General features: G+C 34.0%; 1 protein-coding gene across 3 annotated transcripts in view; it reads right to left on the bottom strand.

Moving 5' to 3' along the window:
• Positions 1-17,800, bottom strand: part of LOC141456979 (uncharacterized) — a 300,169-nt gene that overhangs the window by 207,099 nt on the left and 75,270 nt on the right. For all 3 annotated transcript variants that reach the window (XM_074133421.1, XM_074133425.1, XM_074133426.1), the window contains exon 2: positions 12,814-12,895. The gene's annotated coding sequence lies outside the window, so the exon portion shown is untranslated. The remainder of the gene's footprint in view (positions 1-12,813; positions 12,896-17,800) is intronic.

Genomic DNA, 17,800 nt, shown 5'->3' with positions numbered 1-17,800 from the left:
AAATATAAAGAAAGAGATTTTGATTGTTTTTTTTTTTAAAGTTAGAACCCCTGGTGGCATTAAATCGAAATACAAAGTTTTACCGTCCTGCAACATTTTGTTATTGACCACCTTGTAAAAGAAAATGCTAACCTTTTTAAAAAACCAAATTATCGTACTCAGTGGACGGATGTTTATAAATATTCGTGTGTTACCAATGCATTTCTTACTAATGAGAGATAAAGTAAGAATGAGATGCAGTAATCATAAGTACGATAAGTTAAGTCAAGCCAGCTAACATTAAGTAAAATGAAGACTTAAATAAATAGTGGTTTAACATAACCATTTTAGTAACATATTGATTGCCAAAGATAATTAATAATGAACTAAGAAATTAACAAACTTATGACTTAGCAGACCTTCAGACAAATATCTGATGCGGAACTAGCTAAAATATCATTTAGATGAACCTATTAGCATACATATTGCACAGATGTCCAAATACCATTAATGTTGGAGGTGAATAATGAACCTAGTCTCGCAGCTCATTCATTCTCCATTACGTTACTACCGGATACTAATATATGTGAGGCTAATTGTAGAAACAATTCCGCTGGAAACGTCAACTTTTCAGTGTAAATTTACATAACAAGAATACTATGAAGAGTGGGGGGTCACTTATTTATTAGTCGATGGATCAATTTTCTGATGTAACAACCTCAATTGGTGCTGTTCATTTTCTGTTGAACACCTGAATGATGCACTACTTCTGATGATGCAGATCGTCCATTTCTTTGAACAGTGCGAATGATCCCTACTAGAATGCAGAGCGGAAGAATTCCATCTTTGGATTGGTGATCCATTATGACCCAGAGAAATGGTTTAAGATAACCAGAACAATCCAGCATTCTTCATAACCTTAACATACCCAAATTGGACAGCGGTTACTTTCAGACAATGCACTTTTAAACATAGTGTAGGCTGACTAAGACGTTCGGGAACAAGTGCTGCATCGATAAATTAAATCAGAATTGCTCCGAAGAAGAGAAACTCAGGGTGCCGTCGAACAAATATATTAGCGTTATTATAAAATTAATTATAACTGACACTTTTTGTGAGAACCAAAATATACTAATTTGCTGGTGATTCTAGCTAATATTTCTCATTTTTCTCTTCGTTTTTGAGTTCTATTTCCAAAATTGGTCGATCTAATACGTATATTCTAGCTCTGCTATAAATATCAAAGGTAAGAACCAAAATATACTAATTTCCCGATCCAACTATAATAGGGATAACTCTCAAATTAAAATACATTTTTTTGTAAAAATAGAAATAATTAAAAAAAATAAGAAGCTGTCTCAGCTTCTCCGCAGCAGCAGATCAATTAATTGTTTTTAATACTACAGTTCAGCCTTGAATGAGAATTTAATATTTGGCATCACACAAACTTGGAAAACAGATAATATTTTCTTAAATATTTTAATGGGGACAATTTGTAGAATAGTAGCTAGGATGCAAGTTATGAACTGTTAGATTAAAAAGCACGTAATAATTGGTAACTGAAGAAGTATGATCATTACTCAAAATTAAAGGAATTTCAAATTTCTGTACAACGTGAGCTAAATTATTTTTGTTCTTTTTTTAGTTTTAACTTTGCAAAATATCTAATACACATCAATGATTTTGATTCATCATTGCATGCTTAATTTAAAAGAATTGTCTTCATCTCATCAATATGAAATGCAGTTTTGCCTGACTTTCAATTCAATAAAATCCAAGATATATGATAAAAAGAGAAGGTGGAAACAACAATACTGATAGTACAAAATGTTTTTCGTCACAGTACAAATGATATTAAATGCAATGGAATATAGAATAATATAAATTAAATCTGATGCGCAGTGTTGACTAAACTAGCCTTTACAACTCATCTTAATTACGTAATTTTCCAGAAACTTATATGGAGCAGGACATTCTCATTAAATAAATGAATAGATTAAAAATATGCATTCTGTTTACATTATTTCATGATCTAAATGGCACTGCATCCACTTTTTGTGTTTAAAAGAAAAATATTTTATCAAAAATATTTTCTATATGATTTTTTTTTTTTATTCAAACAGACAAACAATTTAACTATTCAACACTCCCATGAAAATTTGAGCACAAGAAATTTATAGATTTTATTTTCTAACGCATCGTCTGCTAAAGCTCATTAGCGCCTCTAATCTTGAGAGTCTAAATATTTCATTTCCTTTCACTGAAAGTTACCAACGTTAATCACTTTCTTTCTCCCCTCACTTCAAAGGGGAGTTTCTTTCCTTTATTTTTTTTAATTAAAAAGCGGGATGAGATGATAATAGGCGTTACCCCTCTGAAGGTCCTCTTTTATGCACTTTTAAAGTGGGAACATCTTCAAAAGAGATTAATAACAGGAAAAAATATATTTATTAATTTTTTAAAAAAACTGTTAACTTATCGATACTTTAGCGCAACAATGATCAAGTATATACGAGGTGTGGCTATTAAATAACGAGACTATTGCTGCAAAACATTTTATTTTAAATTTATACATATTTTGGTTATTATCACCTTCAATATACACCCCTCCCCTATCCCTACAACGCTCCATGCGAATTTACCATTGTGCGAAACAGTGCTGGAAGTCTTTTTCTGTGAGCTCCTGCATGACGAGTTCCGCTTTTTCTTTCACAGCCTCAACGGACTGAAATCGTATTCATTTTAATGTAGATTTGACTTTGGGGAACAGATAAAAGTCACATGAAGGCCAGGTCAGGCGAATAAGGCGGATGAGGCCTAAAACTGGGATGTTGTGCTTGGCTAGAAACGTCTTGATGAGACAATGCACTGTGAGCTAGCGCGTTGTCTTGATGGAGAACCCATGACTTGCTCTTCCACAAATCGGGTCGTTTTTTTCCTTACTCTTTCACGGAGTTGAGCAAGCACCTCATTGTAGTAATGTTGATTAATTATAATCGATATTTTCATCCGTTTTGGACGTGGAAGAGCGACCCGAGCCGTCATCATCTCCGATGTCTTCTCGGCCATCTTGGAAACGCTTGAACCACTCAAAAACTTGCTCACGTGATAAACATTCATCGCCATAAACCTCTTTTAATAAAAGATAAGTTTCAGTAGCGGTTTCACCAAGTTTCATGTGAAATTTCACGACAATTCGTTGCTCTACTACACGTGTAGTATCATGTTTTCGGCAAAACGAAACTAACACCTCTTACACAAAGGACGGTTCCGGTCAGACAGATTTCTCTACAAACACGTGAGACTCTGTAATCGAAAGAGAAGGCTTTACGCTGCACAGCTGTTGGTCGCTGGGATTTGGCGCATGCATAGTCCTTCTGTAGCAGCATCAGTCTCGTTATTTAACCTTATTTGTTTAGTTTGACTTCTAGTACAGAATGCGATGCCATTTGGTCCTCTTAGTCTTCAAGGTAATTGTCTGGGATGGACGATGAAGAAATTTTCAAGTATTATGATTTAGTGGCGGGGCAAGCTGAATTACTTTGGAGGTTGGAAAGTACAGCTTAAAAGTAAACAGGAGACCTCAACAAAACACTAACCTGTCTAAGCTAATCTAGCTAACCGATCTCAGAGATATTCCTAGAAAACCTAGGAGGTTATTAAGTTTGGAGGGCTATGAACTCTCCTTAAAATATTCACAACTTTTTTTTTAATTTGGGGTTAATTTCGCCATAGCTGGAAAGGGCTTTGAGAGGAGCGGTGCATAGGTTATCAGGGGAACAACCCTGACTGACAACCCTCTCTTCCAAGAAAGCTTGGTTCTCTTTCGATACAGGTTAGCCATCTTTAGGACATCCGGGGAGTGTAGCGTGGGTAGTGCCTTTTAGTTACACCAGATGTTAGAGGGGATTATACCCTAGCTAGAACTCTCTGGGGAGAGATTTCTTCAGAATCTTTAGAGAGGTCAATGAGGTGGAGGAGTGAGTTCGCTTACCGCCGGCTCCCAATTCTCCCTAGAGTATTTGGGTAAATTCTTTCATCACCGGGAGGTACTGTAGGTCCCAACTAGTTTTAGTGGCTTAATAGATCTAATTTGAATACACCGGTACAATAGGGTTTTATAATTCTATGTTTATTGAGCGACTGAAACATTTTTTTAAAAGACGGAAGTGGACATTTTAAATGAACAATTTAATGAACATACAAAATTAAGTAATATACGTAACAGAACTATGTTTTGTGTCCAATTCAAACAAGAGATAAATAACCGGATCAATTGAGTAAACGAGACATGAAAAGGAAGACATGGTTCAGTTTTGTGACGACAGAACTCCATTAAAGGAGGCACTGGGAGACAGGAGACGTTATATACAGAATAGGGTAAGAGGCAGTTTGGTTTTTATTGCGGCTACCAACTATAATAAATAACATTGGAATAAAAATTCAACTGTATTCTTCTCCTTAGTGTTCTGTTGGGAAAATACAGCTGAAGTAATAGGACATTGTGGGCTCGCATACGCTAACACAGGGTAGGCTGAAGAGGGTCTGTCTTTTTCAAATAGAATGTCCTTTCTGCCCACATTCGCCTCAGAGCTTTAAGAAAACTTTACTTACAACATCCTTCTTCTATTTGCTTTTCCGCGTCCTGGATTTAGTGCTACTACCAACTGTAATGTACCAATAACATTTCACAACAAATAGCTTCTCTTTGTGTGTGTGTGTGTGTGTTCCTTCCTTTTTATTATACCATTTTTGTATTTTAACAATTTTTACACACTATAAAGATGTATACAACGAATTTAAAGGAGAATGTGACACAGCGAGGTGGAAACCTTCAGGTATGAGAGTGTTGTATGTGAATTTTCAGTAATGGCTCGCATTTCAGCGGTGAACACTCAGAACTTTCAGCAGAGGCGAGTCTGCCAAGCTAAAATATTTTGTGATACGCGGTTCGATTTCTGGTCTAGGTCTTGGAGTAAATTTAATTGTTACGAGAGTTGGCTGAAAAGTTATGCACACATGCTTGCCGAGCGCGAACGAAGAGCTTCAAAAAGCGCGCGAGGTGGCATTTGGAAGTCACATTTCCCCTTATTACGTATGCGCAGTTTGAACTCGCTGCGTTCAGCCAGTGTATTTCTAGACGCCGAAGTATGGACACGTGTACTGGTGCTATGTCACTGCGAGATAAACAGCGTGCTGTTATCGACTTTCTTTTGAAGATTGTGACAGGGGACAAATCATGGGTCCATCATTACGACATCCAGAAGAGAAAGGGCAGAGCACTGAATATCGACAAGCGTCTTCACCTCGGCCGAAAAAGTTCAAAACACAATCGTCCGCCAAAAAAAAATTCTTCTGTCTGTGTTTTGGGATGCTCACCAAGTTTATGTGTCCGATTCTTCTCGTCTAAAATTCTTCTCGGTACGTAAAGACTCTAAGAAACCTCCGACTTTGAGAGTGTCGTGTTAGAGGAAGCTTGGCACCAATAATCTTACAACATGACAACGCTCGTCCTCACACCTCGCGCGAAACTGCAGAGACTCTGGAAAAACTGAAGTTTGAACCAATTCCACACCCTCCTTATTCCCCGGATCTTGTCCCCTGCGATTTTTATTTGTTTCCTCTACTCAAGAGAGATCTCAAGGGTAATCACCACTCCTCAGACGAAGAGGTGAAGGCAGCTGTCAAGTCCTGGATTCAAGAAAATTCAAAAGAATTCTTCAGTGACGGAATGAAAAAACTTGTTTCACGTTGGGAGAAATGTATTAGCGTTAATGGTGACTACATTGAAAAGTAATACATAATTGTGAAGCTTAAGAATTGTACTTTAATATACTTTCTGTCCGAACTTGATAACTCTTTTCTTTCCCCCTCTCCTAGCATGTGTGCATTACTTTTCAGCCAACTGTCGTAATACGAGAAATTTAGTAAAGTACGTTTGCTATACTCCTCCGTCCAGGTCACCTATTATAGTAGCCTGTCTGCAAAAAAGTAGGAATCACTATACTTTGCTACTTTCACTTATTAATACACGGGATATTATCTGACATTTTGGGAACTCCAATGTCTGAGATCAGAAGGTTACAGAAAATTTACAAGAGTAAAAAGATATGAAAACTGTCAGTCTCCAAGTGAATTTTCCAACATACAATTCACACAGATACTAAGAAAATTACAAAAAAAAAAGTTTTCTTCTTTTATAAGAGGTACTTTTTAACATTCAACTAATCCATCAAAATCTTTCTCTATCCTCCAGATTAACTGTAAAAAGCTCTTTTAGTAAAAATAAAAAAAAAGCAATGTCTTTAAAAGCGAATTGAAATTCGGAGATGGAGAGATATCTTTACATAGTCCAAGGCAGGAGAAAAACCCATAGTTGAAAGTAAAGTAAGAGAAAACATTTAATTCAGTTAAGAAAAGTTTTCCAGCTGAAGAAAAGTAAGAATAAAAGTCCTTAAAGAAAACTTAAACCTGAAATTTTCTTAAGATTAAGAAAATGAAGCCTAACAAAAGAGAGAAAAAAAAGTGAACAATACTTTTTATTATTATTACTAAGTAATCGAAAGTTATCTGAAGAATACGATTACCAGCAAGATGAACGGTACTGAAATATGGAATGAGGATGTAGTCTGAACTTTACAAGTATCGTAAATTGATGTAAAAACTGAGATGCTCCCTCTAGAGTAGGCGGTATGCTCATCTCAAGAGATACTACAATCATAAAGCGAACAGATATAACTTTGTATTCTTTTGTTTCTAAAACGAACAATTAATATAATTATTTAATTTACTCACTTCTGGATTTGGATGAAAAACAAGGTATTTGAACAAGAATTACTTTTAACAGACTCTGAAAACATGAACTTCAGCGAGCAAATTTCTTTACCAACTTAAAACGATTAATCATTAATAACTTCTTTTTTTTCAACTCTTCCTTTATTTCCCAACAAAAGAGAGCTAAGTAATAATGCCAAAAAATAATTTAATACCAATTCTCTTTCAAAATCTGAAATGCAAATGAAAACACAAAAAGAATGAATGCTGACAAAAAAACAAAAAACTAGTGTTTAACAATGCAATGAGATGCAAAACTGAATTGGTGAAAGACCTTGGCAGTAATTGAGTAATTTGCAAAATGAGAAAACTTTTGGAATTTGTTGAATACTTGGGAGAAAACTTCCTTATTTATTTTCTCTTACTCCTGGAAAAAGGAAAAATTATTTTTAAACTTGCTTTTTTTAGAGGTGAGATTGTTTTTTAGAAATTAAGAATTATAAAGAATAATGATCATGAATCTGCCATTTTTCAGGCGTGGCTTAACGTCCAACTGTCAAATCTTGTGCAATTCAAGGGAAGCAGAACCCATACTTATCTATTAACCTTTTTCTAATTAAATATGGAGTAGAATTAAATTACAATTAAATATGTAATTGTCCAGTAGAGCGCTCCACGATCCCAACCATGAACGCGAGTGCAGGTTAGAAGACTGTGAAGGTTCTTAGAAACTTAGAGAGTGACGCTCAGTGACTTGATTGTTTACATTGTGTAATTTGTATTTAGTTGGTTGAAACAACTTGTAATTTAATTATTCTTTACAGGTTTGTTTTATTTATATTATATTTTGCAGGATTTATTTGTAACACTATTATAATAATTTGTATAATTCTTTACAGAATAAATAAATCTGTGTTTACCGACTTTACAAATTAAATTACAAGTTGTTTCAACCAACTAAATACAAATTACACAATGTAAACAATCAAGTCACTGAGCGTCACTCTCTAAGTTTCTAAGAACCTTCACAGTCTTCTAACCTGCACTCGCGTTCATGGTCGGGATCGTGGAGCGCTCTACTGGACAATTACAAATATAAAAGTAATATAAAAGCTAGATTCGAAGTCGGAATCTTTTATAATAAAGCTGAATCCTAGGACAAACAATTTTTGAATTTATGATGGATAACGTAAAAAAAAAAATGCCGATAATTCCACCATTTTGACTTCCCATCTTGATCCTACATTATGTCCCCAACAATGTACATCTTCAGCTCATTGGAGTTTAATGTCAAAAATGGAAAATTACACCAAGTTCATAAATACGTATTCTTTAGCTTCCCATCTTAAACAACCTGTTTAAGATATGCATACTTATGGCTAAAGATGTAGAGTTAATTAATACGATTAACGAATAAGTTTGGATATGTTTCTAAAAAAAAATAAAATTCCTCAAACCAGGGTATTTTTTTCCTCCCTAAAATGAATGAAGCTTCACAATAATTCCTGGGATTAACTCTTATTGGAAAAGCTTTATCTCTACTTTGGGCGATTCAAGACAAGATTATTCTATCAATAATAAAAAAAGACATATGTCAAAATTTGGATGCCATAGATGGTAATAATATTATTAAGTTTAATTTTCTCAAAGTCCCTAGAACAGAAAAGTATGATTACTTTTATTTTTGAGGAACAGGTAAGTCAAGTCTGATTCTTCAAGCTGCAAATACTTTTATTGTAACAGGATATTTTATTTTAGATGTATTTTAAAAACTGAAGTCTGTCTTAAATATATCAGTTTATGCAAGAATTTTAGGAAATGTGATTTTATTACTAAAAATTTAAACTCATCCTACTAAATGTGTACTAGTAATTTGGAAAGTCAATAAAATGGACTTACCCAGTTCTACACCATTTGGTACCTTAGGCTTTATTTAAGCAGTAGCCTAACATGGAACCATCCATCATTCTAGACTTGAAAGACAAGAACTAAACGGACATTACTCAGTACTCAAGTTACTCCTACGATCTATATTCTTCCTGATGATGGAAACCATATTCCTTACTTTACAAAACAATACTTCGAGCTTACGGGGTAGAATTGAGGGGCTCCGCCAAACCTTCTAAATATCCAGACAATACAATTCTTCCATTTTAAGGTACTTTACTTTTAAGATTGTACTGTGCTTCCAATCGTACCCTCCATCGCGACATTAAAGTTTCCTTCATTACTCCACACCCCGATTCCAAAAATGTCCAAACCAATTTAGGGAAACCACTTGATTTCTCTCGTTACAATGATTATCCGTACAAAGTAATCCTGATAATACTCCCCGTTAAATGATAAATCTCGCGATCTCTTCGCTTGTAGGGAGTACTAGCGGTAGCCTCGTTTCTCTCATCACGTCCTCCTCCAGGTTGCAGCTAGTCCTTGGCGAAACTACCTGAATTACATTTCCTGTGTGTACATGTTCTTTTTTATTGTATGTAGACTGTTCTCAGTTGAAAATAAATCAAAAGATATTAAAAATACATTTTCACTTCTTCCATTAGATTTCGGTATATCGCTTCTCTTTTATTTTATTAAATATTGCAAAGACGGTAGAAACGGCTCTTACCCGTGTATGAATCTAAATAAATTATTAATTTTCTAGCATGGCATTTGAATAGAAAGTTTGGAGTGAAAAAAAGTAGACAGTATTTCCAGTACTTCAAGAAGTTAGCAAAAATTTGACGTGTCATGTTACTTCACATTTAATTTCTTCTATAAAGTGGTTATAAGAAAAAAAAAGTTTCTGTACACCCTGGAGAGAACTGTTATGTCCCTTGTGAGGAATATCGTTGTATGAAACAAAAGTTAAGCGAAGAGTTCGCACCAGTGAACCTTGTAGGCGGCATAACATGAAGAAGAGATCTTAGGATGGCAGCAACTTTCTAATATGTGTCAACTTGCGTTGTGACTTTGTTGTAACATTTGACTTTTTTTCTTTGTGCGAATTTTCACTTACCATTTTCCGTTATGGTTTTTTCTCAACTTAACTTTAATCTTGGGAACTTTCCATTTTTTCTTTTTCATTTTCTCTTCTGCTCGTAAGAGAAATTAAATTGAATAACTAAGTTACCTAAGTGATTAATTTTAAAATAATGCACAAAATATTGTACAGATGAAAACAAAAATTAAATTAGTAGAACTGAGATCCACATTGATATGATTAACATACAAAATTGATAATTGACAAGATATCCTTGACATGATATGTCGTCCCAATAATATGACTGTTGTTTGCATCGTATTAATAGCGTAAACAACAAGTGATCGCTTAGTACAGGCTCCTAAATTTCTCATTTGCTTTTTTTTTTTTTCAATATCAGAGAAGAAAAATAACTTGCATGATGTTTTTGCATACTTAATGGAAATTCTCTGGCAGTAATGAAGTAATTCATCTTGAACATGTTGCGTTCCTTAAGAACAGCAAGTTTAGGGGCTTGCATTATGGTTATGAAGGTTGGTTGCGCTAAAATGACGTAGTACTTTAGGAAGTTCCAAACTTTTCCAGAACTTGGAAATTTCCAATTTATTTCGGGAGGGGGGGGGGAATCCAATTAAAGAAAAGTTTCTTTAAAAAAGTTCAGAAACTTTGCAGAAATTTTTATCGAGTTATTGAATCACAAACAAGGGCCCCTGGTTTGAATTCAGTTCTGATTTGCTTATCCGGGTAACTTGTTCGATGGTGGTCAGTGTTGTCTTTAACGAGAGAACACTGTCTGAAGGCCATTAAGTGCACTGGAAAACCCTAAGCACCAATAATATCTGTGCTTCGAACATTCCATCCTCTTTCCTTCCCAAAATTCTCGAGGTTCTAACATATACTTTTACTTCAAACCCCAAATTTTCCAAATTTATTTTGTTATTACAAACATTAGAACACATTAAACTGTACATTATGACCTAATTTTACAAAATAAGAGGGAATCTACCACCCATCAATTCTCAATATGCTCTAAAAGAAATTTTATAGAGAGACTATTACGAAATTTTTACTAAGATGGAATCCAATCAGAGGGTGTGAAAGAGTATAAATAATAAATTATTAGTAAAAGGAGTACTTTGAAGTGGCTAATGTAAAATTCTTAAACTAATTGTCAATAAAGTTGTAATATATAAGAAAATCTAGGTTTCGTGACCGTAAATTATTTAACTAAGGATTCAAGATTGGCGAGGAATCGGTCAAATAAAAACAACTCGTCTTTTTGACAACGTTTCGACAAATATATTATCTTCTTCAGGGCGTGGCTATGCGGGTTGTTTGAGTTACAAAAACTGTTACAGTTTTATTTTGAATCCTTAGTAATAAATAAGTCTTAGATTTAATCGACAGATCTCGTAACTAAAAATCGAAAAATAATTAAGAAATATTTTTTTAAAAAATAAATATTAAAAGCATCGAAAAATATACATACCTATATACTTTCTGTTAGAAAAAGAAGCACCAGTAAAAGTTAATATCCTTTTCGCGAGGGAATGCAGAGTATAAAATATTAAAAATTTAGCGGATGTAGGTAATGTACATAACTTTGTGAAGAATAGAATAGAGCGCAATTTTCTAGTAGCATCAATCTTCATCAGTCTTCCAGTGCAATGAGAGTTAGTTTTATTTCAATAAAAACATTGATGAAGTGTGATGTATGTATCCTTATAACATTTAAATCAAAACATATATTTTATTGCAAATATAAGTTTAGCTTTTCTTGTTTTTTTGATTTGAAATATGGGATATCCATTAACTAAGGATATCCATTAACTTATTTAAAGATTGCAAGATCTTCAACACAAAAGGGGAATGGCCAGTGCGTGAAACGAAATGTATGCGCTAGTAATATTTAAAATATTGTGGTTATTTTACAGCAGAGATTCGCTGTACTTAATAAAATAAATTTTACAAGATAAAAAAAAAATGGCCACAAGTAAAACAAACCGCAGTAAACCAATAAAAAGCGTTCTTCAAAACTACGATTTCAATACAAGGAACAATAGACCTAAGACAATAATTAAACTAAAGGGAGTTGTAGACCATTAAATGATCCAACAATAATAATTATTGTGGCCATCAATTGTTTACACAATGTCCGTCATTATACACAGACAATTTAACAACCAATTAATTGTACTGGTATTTAATAATCAGAAGATTGAATGATGGAAATTAGTGTTACAAAATTGGCCAATATAAACCAATAATACGATAGTTATTTTCTGTCACTAGCTATCACACTGACCAATCATAAAGTGATCTTGAAACTACTGTTCAACAGTTTGTTGTTGAAAAGATTTACTTGTTAATTACGTTCATGCAGCATCCAATCTATTACCGGAGAGTGTGCAGCAAGAAGCTCGTGAAAAAAGAGCAAAATAACCTTATCCCATATTCTATTCAGAATTTTACCGGAAATCGAATTGGTAATATCAAACGTCAATCTCTGCAAATAGCCACATCGCTCAAGGTTTTTCCATTGTTCATTGCGATTGTTCTTGCAATCACATTTCCATGTCTCCACTTGTCCCAAATGGAAGTCTTTTATTATGACAGCATACATAATTATAGCATACATTTTCAACTGTATTAATTCTAGGACTGTAGCCTTAAAACTTAAAATATGATCTCTACTCTATCTGGAATGCAATTACAAGGTGATGGCATTGACTCTGTTTTCAGGCTGTAATCTTAGTCAAACTTCAAAGTTGTGCCCAGTACGGAATTATAAGGGCACTACAGGAAGAAGAATTGCGTTTGAAATAGTCAAGCGTCGAATGATCGTCTGTGAATAGAAAGAAGGTGAATCACAAAAACGTAAGGCTAAGTTGGAGTACCCAGAATTTGTAGAAGAAAAACTGAAAAGCGCCTTTTCCGGTTTTCCCGGTTGCAGCCAAAACTTTAGTTTAAAGACGTATGCACACGTTTGCAGAGGTCTCCAAAAATATATATTTGAGATGTAAACTCAATTTAAGATAATGTAATAACTAAATATCCAGGGATACTTTTACAAAAAATCAATCACTTACTTGTAAATAAGAAACAGGATCTTATCTAAGCTGAGAATACAACCAGCTGGGCCGTACTTCACATGTTTCTAGTAGACAATAACTGAAACAGAAAACACAGAAGTAAAGCTTTGCTACTTTGTGAATGGCGAAAGCTGCTACAAAAAAATATTAAGAATTATAAGAAAAGAATTTTATACAGGGTGAACCAGTAAGTATTGTCCATAGGCCTAACTGTGTGTAGTACATCTAAAGTGGAGTTCAATGACGTATTGGCCAACTTCATATTTTCCACTGTTCTTGAGTGACGTCACTTTAATTTTTTTTTTCTGAAATCATTACTTTTTTCCAATAAAAATGTTATTACTCAGAACGTTTTAGACCGAATTCGTTTCTGATGACACGGTTAGAAAGACAGATAAATTTTCTAAAAATTGACACCATTTCGAAACATAAGTTATTTTCCAAACAACCTCAATCTTCCTCCAAATAAAAATAATCGAAATTTTTAAGAAAACTCATTAGGCCCTTACGTGATCATTACCAGACCTAGGTGCTGGCACTTTTTTTTTTTTTTTAAGTGCAATTTGTAACCTTTGACTTCCTTATTTAAGACAGCCTACTTTAAAATTGACTACTGGTCCATCTAAAAGAGTTTTCAATGAATTAAACAACTTGATAACTAACACTGTTGAGTGCTCGTGAACACGTTTTCTTGCAAAACAAGCGTAATTTCTCATACGAAGATAAAAGGTATCCTAGAAAATGATGTACCGTTTAAAAGCCCATTAGGCCAGGAAACTTTTATAAAAAGTGCCAGCACCTAGGTCTGATAATGGATCACATAAGGGCCTAATGAGTTTTCTTAAAAATTTCGATTACTTTTATTTTTCCAGCATTCGGTGGAAGATTGAGGCTGTTTGGAGAATGACTTATGCTTCGAAATGGTTTCAATTTTTAGAAAAAATAATCTGTCTTTCTAACCGTGTCATCAGAAACGAATTCGGTCTAAAACTTTCTGAGTAATAACATTTTTATTGGAAAAAAGTAATGATTTCAGAAAAAAAAAATTAAAGTGGCGTCACTCAAGAACAGAACCAATACGTCATTGATCTCCACTTTAGATGTACTACACACAGTAGGCCTATGGACAATACTTACTGGTTCACCCTGTATAATTATTGATGTAATTTATTACAGGATATTTACAACAATTATTTATGGAATGTTTTCTGTTGTTAAAGGACGCATTATGGCTCCAAAATTATCATTTTTTTTGGAAGGAGAATGGCGGATAACATTACCACTCAGGAAACAGGAAAAAGAAAAACATGATATCAGTCTGTGGTTGATAAATTTGCTGAAGTTTATTTTATTTATTCACTTTTTTGAAAATATAAATTGCGCTCAAAAAGAGGAGGCTGAGGATTAATGCAGGTGTCTTCACTTGTTTTGCAATCTTTTGGCTAACATAACAAGAGCCATTAAGAGGAGCTTAAATAAAATAAGATAAAAAAATTGTTGTGAAGAAAATGTTCACATAAAAGCAAAGATCAGCTGTTTCATAGCTGTTTCTGTCTTAGGTTCTAGAATAATTTGCACTACAGCATCTCAAAATTTGTTCTTTTAATGAAATTTTCTTTAATGAACATTTTGGACACCTCAAAGTGGGTAAACAGGAGTCAAGAGAAAATAAAAACGCTAGAGGTTGCCAAAATGTTGACCAAGCAAAATAAAAAATGAAATAAGTATTTAATTCATTCAGGAAAACAAAAAAATATACATACATACGTATGTGTGATTTAGGAATGAAAAGAATGCAGAACAAGCCAATGGTAATTAATAAAAACGATTCATAATTAAGTATCTTGAAGCGAATGAACTGGAATGGTAGATTTATCATTGAACAGCCATATTAATTATTTAACATTAGCAATGAATGGAATTATTGAATACAGTTTTTTTTCTTTTCTTGTTTGCTTTAATGGAGCTTTAAACTGGTATTTAATGGGAAGATATTTAACTGGTTTAGCTTTTTTACTGGCTAGTAACGTATCTCCACTTTAAAGCTCCTGCCTTTAGCTTGACTACCAAGCTACAGTTTCATCTGATAACCAACCATTGCGGGACAAAAGCAAAACTCCTATAATCTTTACATTAAATTAATCATCTTTATTAAAAGTATTACGAGAGTCGTTTGAAAAGTCCGTGCAAAACGCCTCAGGAGACTAAAGAGAAGCTTGATAAACATTATGGTGACTCTGCACCTTCGATTAGAACAGTTTATAAGTGGTTTCAAAATTTTCGGAGTGGCCATATGGGCACAAGTGACGCTGAACGTTCTGGACGCCCTGTTGAGGTTACTACTCCAGAAATCATTGATAAAATCCATGATACGGTGATGGATGACAGAAGAGTGAAGGTGCGTGAGATTGCTAGTGCTGTGGGCATCTCGAATGAACGGGTACATAATATTTTGCATCAACATTTGGACATGACAAAGCTATCCGCAAGATGGGTGCCGCGATTGCTCACGCTTGACCAAAAACGAAATCGTGTGAAGTGTTGCAAGGACGGTTTGCAGCTGTTCCAGAAGAATCCGCAGGACTTTAAGCGTCGTTTCGTCACTGTGGATGAAACATGGATACATCACTACACTCCTGAGACCAAAGAACAATCTAAACAATGGGTTACCAAGGGGGAATCTGCGCCAAAAAAGGCGAAGACCGTTCCTTCGGCCGGAAAGATTATGGCGACTGACTTTTGGGATTCGCAAGGAATAATCCTCATCGACTATCTGGAAAAGGGTAAAACTATTACAGGTGCATATTATTCATCGTTATTGGACCTTTTGAAAACCGAGCTGCAAGAAAAACGCCCACGATTGGCCCACAAAAAAGTCCTTTTCCATCACGACAACGCACCAGCTCACACCTCAGCAGTTATGGTCGCAAAATTAATGGAAATAGGGTTCCAACTCGTTTCACATCCCCCCTATTCTCCAGACTTAGCTCCCTCGGACTACTATTTGTTCCCCAATATGAAGAAATGGCTGGCGGGAAAAAGATTTTATTCAAACGAGGAGGTGATTGCAGAAACGAATGGCTATTTTTCAGACTTGGACAAATCCTATTATTCGGAAGGGAACAACAAACTAGAGCAGCGTTGGACGAAGTGTATAAGCCTAAAAGGAGACTATGTTGAAAAATAAAAAAGGTTTACCCCAAAAAATTAAGTAGTTTTTATTTTTGCACGGACTTTTCAAACGACCCTCGTATTGTTTCTGTTCTTCTCTTTTATGAATTAAAAATAATTTTCCTAATCAAGATTAGGCGTTGTCTTTGACCACCAATATTTGGTATAATATCATGAAAATATTTATTGTACTTTTGGGTTTTTTGCTTTAATCACTTTTGACGGCTGGAAAAAAAACCGGCATATTTGGTATTCACAGCTCCTGTTAACTTTTAAAGCTTCAATTTACCAACGTTATTAAAATCAAAATTGTGCACTTTTTTAAAAAGTTTTCTGTACATAAAAATTCACTCAAAATTAAATTAAACGTTCATTTACGTCAGATACGTTAAGAAAATAGATTAAAGTTTCTAAATGTGAGAGAAATCTATAATTACAATGTCTAAATAACAGTACACTTTATTACATGACAATGGATCTCGATAAAAGCAAAATACTTTCGATTAGAAAGGTTACTAAAAACCTGGAGAGTATTTTGCTTTTAGACTTTCACTTTAAATAAATCAACATGCAATTAAATATACATATACTTCTAAACGAACCTTATCAGATTATGTAATAACTAAAGTAGCCCAATTAGATTGGCTATATATTAAAAATAATATAAATTATACGTAAAATTACAAAAGAAACATCCGCCAATAAACTGTAGAACATTTTTAAAGAAATTTAAACAGCCCGGGTAACTTAGATCAATAATTTAAACTGTAAAGTTTTCACTGCAATCATTTAGTCATTGTTACCTGTAATTGTGGAAAAAACTGCAACAATAACAACAGTTTTATAAACAATTACAGTTGGTTGTTAATTTGTGAATAAGAGATTATTCACACGCTCACTTGGTCTCACTCCGTCATTTGCACTTCCAGCTAGATGCGATGGTAAGCTGGAATATTGCAGTTTTTGTTAGTTTTGGGTCTCCATCTTTATCAGAAGTACTTGTACTGCTGTTTCCTGGCTAGAAAGTACGATTTATTGAAATTGTATTCTTTTAAATGGGGAAGGATTCTTATTTATTTCCTTTTCAACAATATTTTGGTAATAAAAGATCTAATACGGTGATTTCCTCGCGTTAAAAAGAGAATATTTACATGTTTTTAAGTAACGGATGCAAATTCTGTGCCAAAAAAAATAAGTTGATAACGTTAAGTGTTTCGTGGTGATAATAGGTTTTTACTTTCAACAATACTAAATTTTAGATAGTTACATAAAAAAAAGATTTATTATTATTCATGTATAAATCATTATTTCCAAGTACACCTAAATAACGGTCGTCCAACATCATAACCTTCAGGACAGAAAAGATTGCCTCTTAACCAAAATATATATTATTTTTATTTAAACAGAAATCAATTGTCGCAAAATTTAGCAAAGATAATTACAGCACTTACCTAACGCACAAAATGGAAGAAAATTTCTACTTTTCCGTACAAAAACAAAAGGCGAACAAAGGTGCCTCCCTCGGCTCACAAGTCAGGTTAGCCAGGAGGTTATCAACTGCTCTCTGTATCTGAGAAGACACCTTTGAAGGCACAGTACATGTTTCACAAGTTGAGTAAAGTGCATTATTTGATAAATTAAGGAATAAGTTTGATCCTTTACACGAAAGATATTGATCACTTAAATATGCGGCAGGAGGTTTCCAACTTTTTTGGTAATTAAACGTAACTCTCCCAAAATTACCAAATAATTATTAAACCTTCTTGTTTGTAACAGATGTAAAATTAATTTTTAGCCATTTGGTGTATGCTTG

This window comes from Rhodnius prolixus, unplaced genomic scaffold (assembly GCF_049639745.1).
Source record: "Rhodnius prolixus isolate KJV_2025 unplaced genomic scaffold, Rpr scaffold_10, whole genome shotgun sequence".
In the NCBI taxonomy this organism is placed as follows: domain Eukaryota; kingdom Metazoa; phylum Arthropoda; class Insecta; order Hemiptera; family Reduviidae; genus Rhodnius; species Rhodnius prolixus.
The sequence above is the reverse complement of the archived record's forward strand: the minus strand, read 5'-3'. Positions and strand labels throughout refer to the sequence as shown.